The 14,678-nt window shown below is 45.8% G+C and overlaps 1 long non-coding RNA gene across 1 annotated transcript in view; it reads left to right on the top strand.

Annotated features, from left to right (window-relative positions):
• The window catches only part of LOC309345425, a 469,580-nt gene extending 455,401 nt beyond the window's left edge, over positions 1-14,179 (top strand). The window contains exon 4 of the long non-coding RNA XR_014158230.1: positions 14,148-14,179. This is a non-coding gene — a long non-coding RNA (uncharacterized lncRNA). The remainder of the gene's footprint in view (positions 1-14,147) is intronic.
• The last annotated feature ends 499 nt before the right edge of the window (positions 14,180-14,678 follow it).

Here is a 14,678-nt window from a genome sequence, read left to right as displayed (position 1 = left end):
CTTGCCAATCAGAATGTCAGTGGTTTGAATCCCCGCGACGGGGTAAGCTCCCATTGTTCGGTCCCAGCTCCTGCCAACCTAGCAGTTCGAAAGCACATCAAAGTGCAAGTAGATAAATAGGTACCACTCTGGCGGGAAGGTAAACAGCATTTCCATGCGCTGCTCTGGTTCACCAGAAGCAGCTTAGTCATGCTGGCCACATGACTTGGAAGCTGTATGCCGGCTTCCTAGGCCAATAAAGCGAGATGAGCGCCTCAACCCCAGAGTCGGTTACGACTGGATCTAATGGTCAGGGGTCCCTTTACCTTTACCTTTTATGCCTTGATCTTAGCCCAAAGGCCAAAAAGCAAAATGCAACGAGGATTCGCGAATGTTATACAACAGAATTTTAATCGTTATGTGCAGATTTTGCTGGCTGATTTTTATTGTACCAAACTTTTCAGAATTTTGTCTATATGCCAATAAAGGTTTGAGATTGAGATTGAACTGGTTCAGTATTCATTCCCTCTCTTCGGGGAATCATGGGAACTGTAGTTCACAGCTGTCAACATTTCCCTTTTTTAAAGAGAAATTCCCTTGTTCCGAATAGGATTCCTCGCAAGAAAAAGGAAACGTTGACAGCTATGCTGTAGTTTTGTGATGAATGTCAGTGTGAGACCTCTAATAGCTCCCCCTTGAACAAGCTACAGATCTATGGAAATAGGCATAACAAACTGGCATAAACGTCATCGACTCATAAAACTTTGCAACCTAGATGTGTCACCATGCCAAGGGCTATAACCCAGTCAGACCACAATGTAGTACTTGCTGCTGCAAATACATTATAAATAACCCAGCAAAAAAGGCTGGGGCGTGCAATGCTAAGATTTCTTTCTTGAAATGCATCTCCAGGGGGCTGCACATTTGATCATAGCAGCGGCACAGAGAAATATAAGCTCCTTAAACCTTTCTCTGCTGGATAGTTATGTGATCAAAACTGCCCACTGGTGAGAAAGTAGCTTGGAGGTGATCTGGGTTGCAGAATCGGCTTGCAGAGAGAGGGTTTTGCATGCCATCCCTTAACGCTGCAGCTGCAATTGGAATTCATAGCTCCCTCCTCCCCAAAGGCTGTATTTCACTAAAAACCCAAACCAAAAAAACAGCCCATTGGACAACGAAGGTTTTTTCTTGTCTATGTGACTAGCATGTCCAGTATGGTTTAAATAAGGATTAAATAAGGATTGTTGCTGTTTAGTCGTTTAGTCATGTCCGACTCTTCGTGACCCCATGGACCAGAGCACGCCAGGCACTCCTGTCCTCCACTGCCTCCCACAGTTTGGTCAAAGTAATCTTTTCCTCTGCCGTCCCCTTCTCCTTGTGCCCTCCATCTTTCCCAACATCAGGGTCTTTCCAGGGAGTCTTCTCTTCTCATGAGGCGGTCAAAGTATTGGAGTCTCAGCTTCAGGATCTGTCCTTCCAGTGTCCTTCCACACTTCACACTTCTTTGAAGTCTCTCAGCCCCACTCACCTCACAGAGTGTTTGTTGTGGGGGAGGAAGGGAAAGGAGAATGTTAGCCGCTTTGAGACTCCTTAAAGGGAGTGAAAGGCGGGATATCAAATCCAAACTACTCCTCCTCCTCCTCCTCCTCCTCCTCCTCCTCCTCCTCCTCCTCCTCTTCTTCTTCTTCTTCTTCTTCTTCTTCTTCACCTGAGGTACTATTTCTGGGTTAGCGGAGTCTGTAACCTGAAGCCGAGGTCCCACTGTATTTCTTACTTGGGGCTCCTCAGAACTACTTCCCTGCCTACAACTGCTTGCAGAACACTTTGGTTCCTGACGGCATCTATTGCCACGGTCTTTTGACTTCTTTGCATCTGCCCACGTTTTGGTGCAACAAGCGCTGTGTGCAAACAACGGCTGGATGCGTCATCCAGCCTCATTTCAAACCACGGTGCCACTCTCTTTTTCCGAAGATTATATGTGCCAGGGAAGCTCTCTGCTCCTCGAGGGCCATTCACTCTGTCCAGAGGCCTTCACAAATCATCTTTATCTCTCTGCCGCCTTCCAGCCTGCATACAATATGTGCATTTGGTATGCAAGGAAGTCCCTCCGAGAAGCAGAACAGAATCCCTAGCTTTCCAAATGAACGATCTGCCATTGATCTGGAGGAGCAGCTGTGCTAGCTCAGCTCAGTAGGGACCCCGTTATACTTGGTACGGTTGGAATGCTCCTGGCATTCCAGAGTTTCTTTTGACAGTGCCTGCGAGATAATTTTGGGATAGGACTTCGTCAGATTTTTTTTCTGCAGTTCCCATGAGCAACCCATTGAGCAGATCTCTGGGCCTGGTTGTGAGACACCCACATTTTAAACCTCAGTTGTTGTTGTTTAGTCGTTTAGTTGTGTCCGACTCTTCATGACCCCATGGACCAGAGCACGCCAGGCACTCCTGTCTTCCACTGCCTCCCGCAGTTTGGTCAGACTCATGTTTGTAGCTTCGAGAACACTGTCCAACCATCTCGTCCTCTGTCGTCCCCTTCTCCTTGTGCCCTCCATCTTTCCCAACATCAGGGTCTTTTCCAGGGAGTCTTCTCTTCTCATGAGGTGGCCAAAGTATTGGAGCCTCAGCTTCAGGATCTGTCCTTCCAGTGAGCACTCGGGGCTGATTTCCTTCAGAATGGATCGGTTTGTTCTTCTTGCAGTCCATGGGACTCTCAAGAGTCTCCTCCAGCACCATAATTCAAAAGCATCAACTCTTCGGCGATCAGCCTTCTTGATGGTCCAGCTCTCACTTCCATATATCACTACTGGGAAAATCATAGCTTTAACTATATGGACCTTTGTCAGCAGGGTGATGTTTCTGCTTTTTAAGATGCTGTCTAGGTTTGTCATTGCTTTTCTCCCAAGAAGCAGGCGTCTTTTAATTTCGTGGCTGCTGTCACCATCTGCAGTGATCAAGGAGCGCAAGAAAGTAAAATCTCTCATTGCCTGCATTTCTTCCCATTCTATTTGCCAGGAGGTGATGGGACCAGTGGCCATGATCTTCGGTTTTTTTGATGTTGAGCTTCAGACCATATTTTGCACTCTGCTCTTTCACCCTCATTAAGAGGTTCTTTAATTTCTCCTCACTTTCTGCCATCAATGTTGTGTCATCTGCATATCTGAGGTTGTTGATATTTCTTACGGCAGTTTCAATTCCGGCTAGGGATTCATCCAGCCCAGCCTTTCGCATAATGAATTCTGCATATAAGTTAAATAAGCAGGGAGACAATATACAGCCTTGTCGTACTCCTTTCCCAATTTTGAACCAATCAGTTGTTCCATATCCAGTTCTAACTGTAGCTTCTTGTCCCACATAGAGATTTCTCAGGAGACAGATGAGGTGATCAGGCACTCCCATTTCTTTAAGAACTTGCCATAATTTGATGTGGTCAACACAGTCAAGGGCTTTTGTATGGTGGGTCTAACCTCAATTAGACCCACAATAAAACCCATTGCCTCCTCCCAACATCCACTGCGGCCACCATCTATCTAATTTTAGGGCCACTTGGTTCCAACCAGAGAATCCTGCAGTAGGGATTGTCAGACAGCTGTCCATGGAGGCACAGAGCAGCCTGTGTCCAGGGCAGCTGTTTACCAGCTCCATCTGGTATGTAGGCTGAGACCCTATCTGCCCATGGACTGTCTCACCAGAGTGGTGCATGGTCTAGTTATCTCCCGCTTGGCCTACTGCAATGCGCTCTACGTGGGGCTACCTTTGAAGGTGACTCAGAAACTGCAATTAATCCAGAATGCGGCAGCTAGGCTGGTGAGTGGGAGCGGCCGCCGAGACTATATAACACCGGTCGTGAAGGATCTTCATTGGCTCCTAGTACGTTTCCGAGCACAATTCAAAGTGTTGGTGTTGACCTTTAAAGCCCTAAATGGCCTCAGCCCAGTATACCTGAAGGAGCGTCTCCACCCCCATCTTTCTGCCCGGACACTGAGGTCCAGCTCTGAGGGCCTTCTGGCGGTTCCCTAGCTGTGAGAAGCCAATTTACAGGGAACCAGGCAGAGGGCCTTCTCGGTATTGGCGCCTGCCCTGTGGAACACTCTCCCAGCAGATGTCAAGGCAATAAACAACTATTTTACTTTTAAAAGACAACTGAAGGCGGCCCTGTTTAGGGAAGTTTTTAATGTCCGATGCTGTATTGTTTTTAATATTTGGTTGGAAGCTGCCCAGAGTGGCTGGGGAAACCCAGCAAGTTGGGTGGGGTAAGAAGAAGAAGAAGAAGAAGAAGAAGAAGAAGAAGAAGGGGGGACTAGCATTTCTAATCTCTGTGCCACAGGGGCAGCTATAGATGTCAGTTGCCTGACCAGAGCTTTGCGGCACCACAGGATCCTCCCTTGATAATGGCAAGAAGAATAAACTATATGCAGTCTCCCTAAGAAGAATCTGGTGTTCCACTGGTCCTTTATTAGACTTGGCTTTCCACTTGTCCATAAGAGAAGGCGTCTTGATTTGTGTCCAATGGCCAACCTGTCCTGGACTATCTTTTCTGCCTCTTGCCATCTTAGTCCTTGGAATCTGACCATTTACGTGTTTGGGCAATGCTTTTTCTCTCTGACCCGCTTGGGCCTTGACGGTCATTGATTGGCTGAGCTGCTGTGGTGGCATGGAATGCCCAGCTGATCAGGGAACAATGTGCTTTTCAATTCAGCTTCTGCTAGAGAATGGGAAATTGTCAAGTTTGCCAGGGTCGAAGCCTTACACGGCGGGGCTGAGATCCGAGGTGGGATCCCAGGACTTTGGAAAGCGAAGGGGTAGGTTGCTTAGAGGCAAGGAGGCTGAGGCATTAGTGCAGGGTAGGCAACTAACTGAGAGAGGAAAGTAAATGGCAGGTAGGTGTAAAATTAGGCTTCTTTAAAATGGGAGAGGAGGACCTTCGGAGAGGGTGCCTTAAGAAATTTTACAGGAAGAAGATGGGGAGGAGAGGAGTCTTCAGATGTTGCTGGTCTCCTACATCCATCAGCCCCAGCCAATGTGGTCAGTGGCATGGGATGATGAGAGTTGCAGTCCAAATAATGATGATGATGATAATGATAATAATTTATTATTTGTACCCCGCCCATCTGGCTGGGTTTCCCCAGCCACTCTGGGCGGCTTCCACAAGGACCAAAAATACACTAAGATGTCACACATTAAAAACTTCCCTGATGTCTTCTGAATGTCAGGTAGTTGTTTATCTCTTTGACATCTGGTGGGAGGACATTCCACAGGGCGGGTGCCACTACCAAAAAGGCCCTCTGCCTGGTTCCCTGTAGCTTTGCTTCTCACAATGAGGGAACCGCCAGAAGGCCCTCGGCACTGGACCTCAGCGTCCGGGCAGAACGATGGGAGTGGAGATGCTCCTTCAGGTATACTGGACTGAGGCTGTTTAGGGCTTGAAAGGTCAACACCAATAGTTTGAATTGTGCTTGGAAACGTACTGGGAGCCAATGTAGGTCTTTCAAGACCGGTGTTATGTGGTCTTGGCGGCCACCCAAAGTCAACAGTCTAGCTGCCGCATTCTGGATTAGTTCTATTATCTGTAGGGAATCATGTTGGGAAAGGTTGTGATGGAGGGATAAGGGGTTCCTAGGGCAGGTGGTCAAGAAAAAGGGTAGGTAGAAGAAGGTGGGGAAAAATAGGTGACCTGAAAATCCAGGATTGAAATGGGTGCTGGAAGAATGAAATTGAAGAAAGGAGAATCCAAGGAAGACGTAGAACTCATTGTGAATTTATTTTAACCAAGCGTTTATGGATTGTATATCGGATATTACTCAATCATTTGTACTGGGTATTTGGCTTAGAGCTGGACCATAAAGAAGGCTGATTGCCGAAGAATTGATGCTTTTGAATTATGGCACTGGAGGAGACTCTTGAGAGTCTCATGGACTGCAAGAAGATCAAAAGCATCCATTCTTAGGAAATTAGCCCTGAGTGCTCACTGGAAGGACAGATTGTGAAGCTGAGGCTCCAGTACTTTGGCCACCTCATGAGAAGAGAAGACTCCCTGGAAAAGACCCTGATGTTGGGAAAGATGGAGGGCACAAGGAGAAGGGGACGACAGAGGACAATGGTTGGACAATGTTCTCGAAGCTACAAACATGAGTCTGACCAAACTGTGGGAGGCAGTGGAAGACAGGAGTGCCTGGTGGCTCTGGTCCATGGGGTCACGAAGAGTCGGACACGACTAAATGACTAAACAACAACAACAATCTCACCTTACAAAACCATAGTTGTTCTTGCCATACTTCTTTAGTCTCAACAACTACTCTGCCCACCCAACTACTTCTTCCTCAGCTTCTGGCACATGCACAAGCTCTCCGTCATCTTGCCCCATATCACAGCTCTTGTCCCTATGGCAAGAGCTTGCAAGGAACCCTCCGTTTTGGTGTGTGGGGTTATGGCTGCCAGATCTCAGCCAAGATAGCAAGGTTCGGTGCATCTGCTTATCACATAAGCAGCGATAGTTTGTGAAAGCATCTTTGCCGCGACAGATTTGTCTCCAAGACAAATGGTCCATGGGGTCATGAAGAGTCGGACACAACTAAACAACAACAACAACAACAACATGCCCTGTGTGTTATTATATTTACATGTATTTACAGGAAATATTATCTTGCTAAAATGTTGACTGAAATGTGTTACTTTAAGCTGAAAGTACCAGCGTTGTCATCTTGATGCAGAGCATACTTCTTGCTTTCTGTATTCCTTTTCGGCACAGGAACCTCTCACGGGAGATATATAATTAAAAATAATGCTAGCCATCTTTTAGAAAGTCAATGTGGCAAAGATCAGACTTATAATGTGGCTTGACTTTATTATCCAATGTGTTAGAAGCGGCCATTTGGATCCAACCTGATATCAAAGAAAGTTCCCATCAAGAGGAAGGATGTAAAGAATCCTACTTTTAAAAGGCTTTTAACTGCAACCACGCTCCGTAACAAAATTACAGCAGCAGTGGTTTCCTCTTAAATAGCACTCTCCTCCCTCTATAACCTTGTTTCAGTAATAGTCTAATAATTCATATACCATGACTAATGCACAATCCACTTTGTTCCAGGAAAGGAGAGAGGCTAGAGGGTTGTTTGTTTTTGGTTTTTTTTTTGCTTCAGGAGACAAATGTTATAAAATGTTTTCCCCTTCCCAATACATACTGACTTTGCATTTCCTGCTTGTTGATTATTTGGAAGAACTCATTCAACTGAAATAATCTGTTGCACAATAGACACAGAGCCATTAGGGCAGAGAGTGGTCCATTTGGGAATCCCAACTAACTCCTGGAAGGCCAGTACTCTAGAACAGCATTTCCCAACCTTGGGCCGCCAGCTGTTTTTGGACTACAACTCCCATAATCCTCAGCTAGCAAGACCAGTGGTCAGGGATGATGGGAATTGTAGTTCGAAAACAGCTGGAGGCCCAAGGTTGGGAAACACTGCTCTAGAACACTCTGAACACCCTGCCTGGTAGGGGAAGATCCACCATACTGTAGTGGTGGCCAAGTTTGTGGTTTAATGAAAGCCACCCACTATTGTCGATCCCCTTATTTAGGAACCACTGATTTGCTTCCCAAGAACTCCGTGTTCAGAAAACCAGTGCCCATTTGGAGATGGTTCCATGGTTCAGTGGTAGAACATACAGTCTGCAACTGGGAGGCCCTGGGTTCAAATCCTGGCATCTCCAGATAGATCTGTGAAATACTCGCATCTAAAACTCTGGGAGTTGTTGTTATTCATATTGGGAGTTGTCCCTGAAATTCTGCTGGGCTTGGAAAATCTCAGTAGCCTATTGCAATGGAAGGGGCGATTCTGACTGTTGAGATAGAAATGATGTGGGGATGTGAATAGATGCCTGGGGAGGATATATTTATTAGATATTATCCTTCCTACCTCATGTTTGTGAGTTTGGCAGAGTGCATTCATTTGCAGCTTAAAAGGAAGCTTAGATAGGTTAGTGTTAGGCTTTATCCAGGATGCCTTAAGCCAGACTGGATTTTCCTGGTATTTCCCCCTTTTCTCCCCCTAAAAACAATAATTGCACAAACAGCCTTGTAAATATAACATTTAATTAACAGATACAGCAGCTTTGATCAGGTAGGCTTAAAATGGTAATTCAGTTATGTAATGGTTCTAGGGGTTGCTTGTGCGTAAATCGGCGCCACGCTTGGCTGGGTTACCTGGGTGAACCCTTTCTGTCAGGACAGCCACCCATCCGTGGCTGTCTCAATCGCTGGCAGAATCCGTCAGTGGGCGTTTCTTGAACTTCTTCCAGCAAAGAAGTTATTTGACGCCTAGTCTCCTCCTACTCTCCCTGCGCGGAAGTCTTCTGAGCAGGGAGGGTGTGGGCAGTGGAGGACCCGTGCTCTCCCCGCTGGTCTCCGGCGAGGAGTCCTGGAGCCCCCTCACCGATCCCCCCCTCTGCCCCCCTTCTCCACTGGTGCTACGCTGATTTCCTTCCCCAGCAGATGGGCTGCCTCTCTCCCTACTGGGACCCTCTCCGGCATCCCTCTGGAACCCTCCCTCCTCCTCTGGCTCCGATGGCAGTTCCCTGACAAGTTACAAAGACATACTAGCTTAAGATGCTGTCTGAGCTCCATCATGTAGCTCGGACTCACATTTTCACATTGCTTGCTTGGTGGAAAGTGCTGAAACAGAAAGGATGTGCCCAGGCAGGTAAGAGAATACAGTGGTACCTCGGGTTAAGAACTTAATTTGTTCTGGAGGTCTGTTCTTAACCTGAAACTGTTCTTAACCTGAAGCACCACTTCAGCTAATGGGGCCTCCTGTGATGCTGTGCCTCCGCTGCGCAATTTCTGTTCTCATCCTGAAGCAAAGTTCTTAACCCAAGGTAATATTTCTGGGTTAGCGGAGTCTGAAGCGTATGTAACCCGAGGTAACATTGTATATACAGTGGTACCTCTGGTTGCGAACTGGATCCGTTCCAGAACGCAGAATGCAACCCGCATCTGCTGGTCGCGATTCACTGCTTCTTCACATGCACGTGACATCATTTTGAGTGCCTGCGCATGCGTGAGTGGCAAAACCTGGAAGTAACCCTTTCCAGTACCTCCGGGTCGCCACGGGACACAACCTGAAAAGATTTAACCCGAAGCGTCTTTAACCTGAGGTATGACTGTATAGCTATGCTGTAGGAGTGGGAGTGTCTCTCACAGAGTTCTCTCTAGCAAACTTACAGGAAAGCTCTCTGGGCTTCAGCTTCTACCATGTGCCTATCTAGCAAAACATGAATTGTGGGTCTCGTTTCAATTCAAGGTGCAATCCCCTTACTCCCCAAACTCTTGGGTTTGTCGCTGGTGTCGAGTTGCGTTTTGGAAGTGAAGCACGAGGTCAGATATGAGATAGAGAGTGGACCTCAAAGCCAAAGTGAGAGCATTTGAGTCAAAATTAAGGGAGAGAAGAATAACAGTGACCTCATTGTGGGAGTTTACTATAGATCCTCAAGCCAAACGGAGGACATAGATGATGCCTTCCTGGAACAGATGGCCAAGCATGCAAAAGGAAGGGAGATAGTAGTAATGGGGGACTTCAATTACCCGGATATTTGTTGGATGTCAAACTCAGCCAAGAGCATAAGGTCAAACAGATTCCTCACTGGCCTTGCAGACAACTTCATTGTCCAGAAAGTGGGAGAAGCAACAAAAGGAACAGCCATTTTAGATCTGGTCCTAACCAATGTTGATGACCTGGTTAGTGGGGTAGAAGTGGAAGGATCATTAGGCGCGAGTGATCATGCTCTTCTGAAGTTTACTATACAGCGGAAAGGAGCAGCCAAGCATACTAGGACTCAATTTCTTGACTTTAAGAAAGCCGACTTCATAAAACTTAGGGAAGTGCTGGGTGAGATCCCATGGACAGTAATACTAAAAGGAAAGGGAGTTCATGATGGCTGGGAGTTTGTTAAGAGGGAGATAGTAAAAGCACAACTTCAGGCAATACCAATGAAACGGAAACATGGAAGGTGCCTAAAGAAGCCAGGGTGGCTATCTAAAGAACTTTTAACTGAGTTAAGATTAAAAAAGGATGTGTACAAAAAATGGAAAAGGGGGGAAACCACCAAAGAGGAATTCAAACAAATAGCCAGCACGTGTAGACACAAAGTCAGAAAAGCTAAAGCACAGAATGAACTCAGGCTTTTTGGAAGCTAAGGCCCGAAAAAGACTCAATATGGAGGCCAAATGGCCAAAATATTGGGAGATATTAGAAAAAGACGGAGACAATTGGAAATTGCAGAGTTTGGAGAAAATGAAGGATAAAGTGCGAGACTGGTTACATTACGCTCAGATTAAAGAAGCTTTTAAAAATGACAAAAAGTTAGGGTTCCAGGTGGAGAAATCGAAGTTGGAAATAGAACTGTTAGAACCTAGGACTAAGGTACTCTCAAGAATGTATAACTTGCTGTTAAAATGGAACACACAAGATGAAACGGTCAAATCGGCTATGATAAAATGGGCACAGGATATTGGGCATAATATTATGTTTGAGGACTGGGAAAGGTTGTGGACCACTGGGTTGAATTTCACTGCATGTAATGCTTTGAAAGAAAATGTTATGAAAATGATATATAGATGGTACATGACCCCAGTCAAACTTGCAAAAATATATCATTTGTCTGATAATAAATGTTGGAAATGCAAAGAGAATAAAGGAACATTCTTTCACCTCTGGTGGACCTGTCCTAAAGTGAAGGCCTTTTGGGAAATGATATATAATGAGCTGAAAAAGGTATTTCAGTATACCTTTCTTAAGAAACCAGAGGCCTTCCTTTTGGGCATTGTCGGTCAGAGGGTGACAAAGAAGGACCGAACTTTTTTTCTGTATGCAACAACGGCAGCAAGGATACTCATCGCTAAATACTGGAAAACCCAAGATCTACCCACACTGGAAGAATGGCAGATGCAACTGATAGGCTACATGGAACTGGCCGAGATGACTGGCAGAATCCGAGACCTGGGAGAGGAGAGGATGGAAGAAGACTGGAAGAAATTTAAGATTTATTTGCAAAAACATTGTAATTTGGTTGAATGTTAAGAAGGATGCTGGATCATAAATAATTTGGCACCACTAAATTAGATGGAGTAATGAGGATAAGCTATTTAAGAATTTAATTTTTTTTTTCTTTTTTGAACAATTATTAGATTATATTTAAATTATTAAGATTTGGTTATAGGGCGTTGGAGATTAGAAAGTTAGATAATAAGAGTGGAATCAAGATGATAAATTGCTGGCAAAATTTTATTGGAATGAAGGTAGGAGCGGGAGATGAGCGGAAGTCCAAAGAAGTGGTGAAACTATGTTGAGATATATGTTATATTGCTTTATTTTTATGTATTGTATTAAAAAAAGTCTTAATAAATATCATAAAAAAAAAACACAGAATGAACTCAGGCTTGCTAGAGAGGTTAAAAGCAACAAAAAAGGCTTTTATGGGTATGTTCGTAGCAAAAGGAAGAACAAAGAAACAGTGGGGTCACTCAGAGGAGAAGATGGTGAAATGCAAACAGGGGACCCAGAAAGGGCTGAACTCCTCAATGCCTTCTTTGCCTCAGTCTTCTCCGATAAAGAAAACAATGCCCGACCTGAAGAATTTGGAGCAAATGATTCAGCAGAGGAAACACAGCCCAGAATAACTAAGAAGATAGTACAAGAATACTTGGCTAGTTTAGATGTATTCAAGTCTCCAGGGCCAGATGAACTGCATCCAAGAGTATTAAAAGAACTGGCAGATGTGATCTCAGAACCACTGGCACTCATCTTTGAGAATTCCTGGAGAACAGGCAAAGTCCCAGCAGACTGGAGGAGGGCAAATGTTGTCCCTATTTTCAAAAAGGGGGAAAGAGAGGACCCAAATAATTACCGCCCAGTTAGTCTGACATCAATACCAGGGAAGATTCTGGAGCAGATCATTAAGCAAACAGTCTGTGAGCACCTAGAAAGGAATGCTGTGATCACCAATAGTCAGCATGGATTTCTGAAAAATAAGTCATGTCAGACTAACCTGATCTCGTTTTTTGACAGAATTACAAGCCTGGTAGATGATGGGAACGCAGTGGATGTAGCCTACCTTGATTTCAGCAAGGCATTTGACAAGGTGCCCCATGATATTCTTGTAAAGAAGCTGGTAAAATGTGGTCTTGACTGTGCTACCACTCAGTGGATTTGTAACTGGCTGACTGACCGAACCCAAAGGGTGCTCATCAATGGTTCCTCTTCATCCTGGAGAAGAGTGACTAGTGGGGTGCCACAGGGTTCTGTCTTGGGCCCGGTCTTATTCAACATCTTTATCAATGACTTGGATGATGGACTCAAGGGCATCCTGATCAAATTTGCAGATGACACCAAACTGGGAGGGGTGGCTAACACCCCAGAGGACAGGATCACACTTCAAAACGACCTTGACAGATTAGAGAACTGGGCCAAAACAAACAAGATGAATTTTAACAGGGAGAAATGTAAAGTATTGCACTTGGGCAAAAAAAATATGAGAGGCACAAATACAAGATGGGTGACACCTGGCTTGAGAGCAGTACATGTGAAAAGGATCTAGGAGTCTTGGGTGACCACAAACTTGACATGAGCCAACAGTGTGACGCGGCAGCTAAAAAAGCCAATGCAATTCTGGGCTGCATCAGATCAAGGGAAGTAATAGTGCCACTGTATTCTGCTCTTGCCAGACCTCACCTGGAGTACTGTGTCCAGTTCTGGGCACCACAGTTCAAGAAGGACGCTGACAAACTGGAACGTGTCCAGAGGAGGGCAACCAAAATGGTCAAAGGGCTGGAAACGATGCCTTATGAGGAACGGCTAAAGGAGCTGGGCATGTTTAGCCTGGAGAAGAGGAGGTTAAGGGGTGATATGATAGCCATGTTCAAATATATAAAAGGATGTCACATAGAGGAGGGAGAAAGGTTGTTTTCTGCTGCTCCAGAGAAGCGGACACGGAGCAATGGTTCCAAACTACAAGAAAGAAGATTCCACCTAAACATTAGGAAGAACTTCCTGACAGTAAGAGCTGTTCGACAGTGGAATTGGCTGCCAAGGAGTGTGGTGGAGTCTCCTTCTTTGGAGGTCTTTAAGCAGAGGCTTGACAACCATATGTCAGGAGTGCTCTGATGGTGTTTCCTGCTTGGCAGGGGGTTGGACTCGATGGCCCTTGTGGTCTCTTCCAACTCTATGATTCTATGATTCTATGACCTGGTGACCACAAATATTTTGGTCATCCAGAAACATGGTTTTCTGGGTAAGGCTGCTGCATAGCAAATATGATTTTAAGAGGATGCTTAATATGAACTATGGTGAACTCTCTTGTGCAAGATGGAACAATGCAATGGTTTAGGTGACAGCAGAGCACAGAACAGACTGAGGAGGATGCAGAAAGATCCAATAAAGTGTTCTCTTCTGATGCAGCAGGTGTTCTGTTTGGCAGAGGCATTTTGTGTGGGGAATTCTGTTTCATCGGCAAAGGTGTTCTGCAAAGGAGCATGGCCTTGTCAGGGGTCCTGTTTCTCAGAGCACACACGAGGCTCTGTGTTGCCGGAATCTAGCTCCCATCGCCCCTCTCCATCACCCGCCCCACACCTCCTGTATGTGAACCGCACCTCTTTCTCAGCAACGCACAAACTCGGCTCTCTGTTGGAGGAATGATTTTTTTCCATGATAACCATGTGGGCTCGCAACACAATTCCACCCATCTGCACCCAGTTCCATTAGCAACATTGTCACCCGCAATGAAATGACATGAATACTGGGGTATCATTGCCAACATGACTGCAGGAAAACATTAATTAGCCCTCATTTGCATTTGTCAGCGCTACTTTGGGAGAGACAAATCTGTCGCGGCAAAGATGCTTTCACAAACTATCGCTGCTTATGTGATAAGCAGATGCACCGAACCTTGCTATCTTGGCTGAGATCTGGCAGCCATAACCCACACACACCAAAACGGAGGGTTCCTTGCAAGCTCTTGCCATAGGGACAAGAGCTGTGATATGGGGCAAGGTGAGGGAGAGCTTGTGCATGTGCCAGAAGCTGAGGAAGAAGTGGTTGGGTGGGCAGAGTAGTTGTTGAGACTAAAGAAGTATGGCAGGAACAACTATGGTTTTATAAGGCGAGATTGTTGTTGTTGTTTAGTCGTTTAGTCGTGTCCGACTCTTCGTGACCCCATGGACCAGAGCTGCCAGGCACTCCTGTCTTCCACTGCCTCCCGCAGTTTGGTCAGACTCATGTTTGTAGCTTTGAGAACATTGTCCAACCATTGTCCTCTGTCGTCCCCTTCTCCTTGTGCCCTCCATCTTTCCCAACATGAGGGTCTTCTCCAGGGAGTCTTCTCTTCTCATGAGGTGGCCAAAGTATTGGAGCCTCAGCTTCACGATCTGTCCTTCCAGTGAGCACTCAGAGCTCATTTCCTTAATAATGGATGCGTTTGATCTTCTTGCAGTCCATGGGACTCTCAAGAGTCTCCTCCATCACCATAATTCAAAAGCATCAATTCTTCGGCGATCAGCCTTCTTGATGGTCCAGCTGTTGCCAACAAAGGTCAACAAAGGCAAGATTGGGGCGGAATAACCCGAATCACTGATAGGTTAGGGGCAGTTCAGAATGGCTTCCCAGCATGTAGGCTGCATACAAAATGGCATAAGCAGACCTTGGCAATATGGTGCC

Source organism: Podarcis erhardii (genome assembly GCF_964252035.2).
Source record: "Podarcis erhardii genome assembly, chromosome: 1".
Classification (NCBI taxonomy): domain Eukaryota; kingdom Metazoa; phylum Chordata; class Lepidosauria; order Squamata; family Lacertidae; genus Podarcis; species Podarcis erhardii.
Note: the sequence above shows the minus strand (reverse complement) of the source record. Positions and strands in the feature narration are given on the sequence as shown.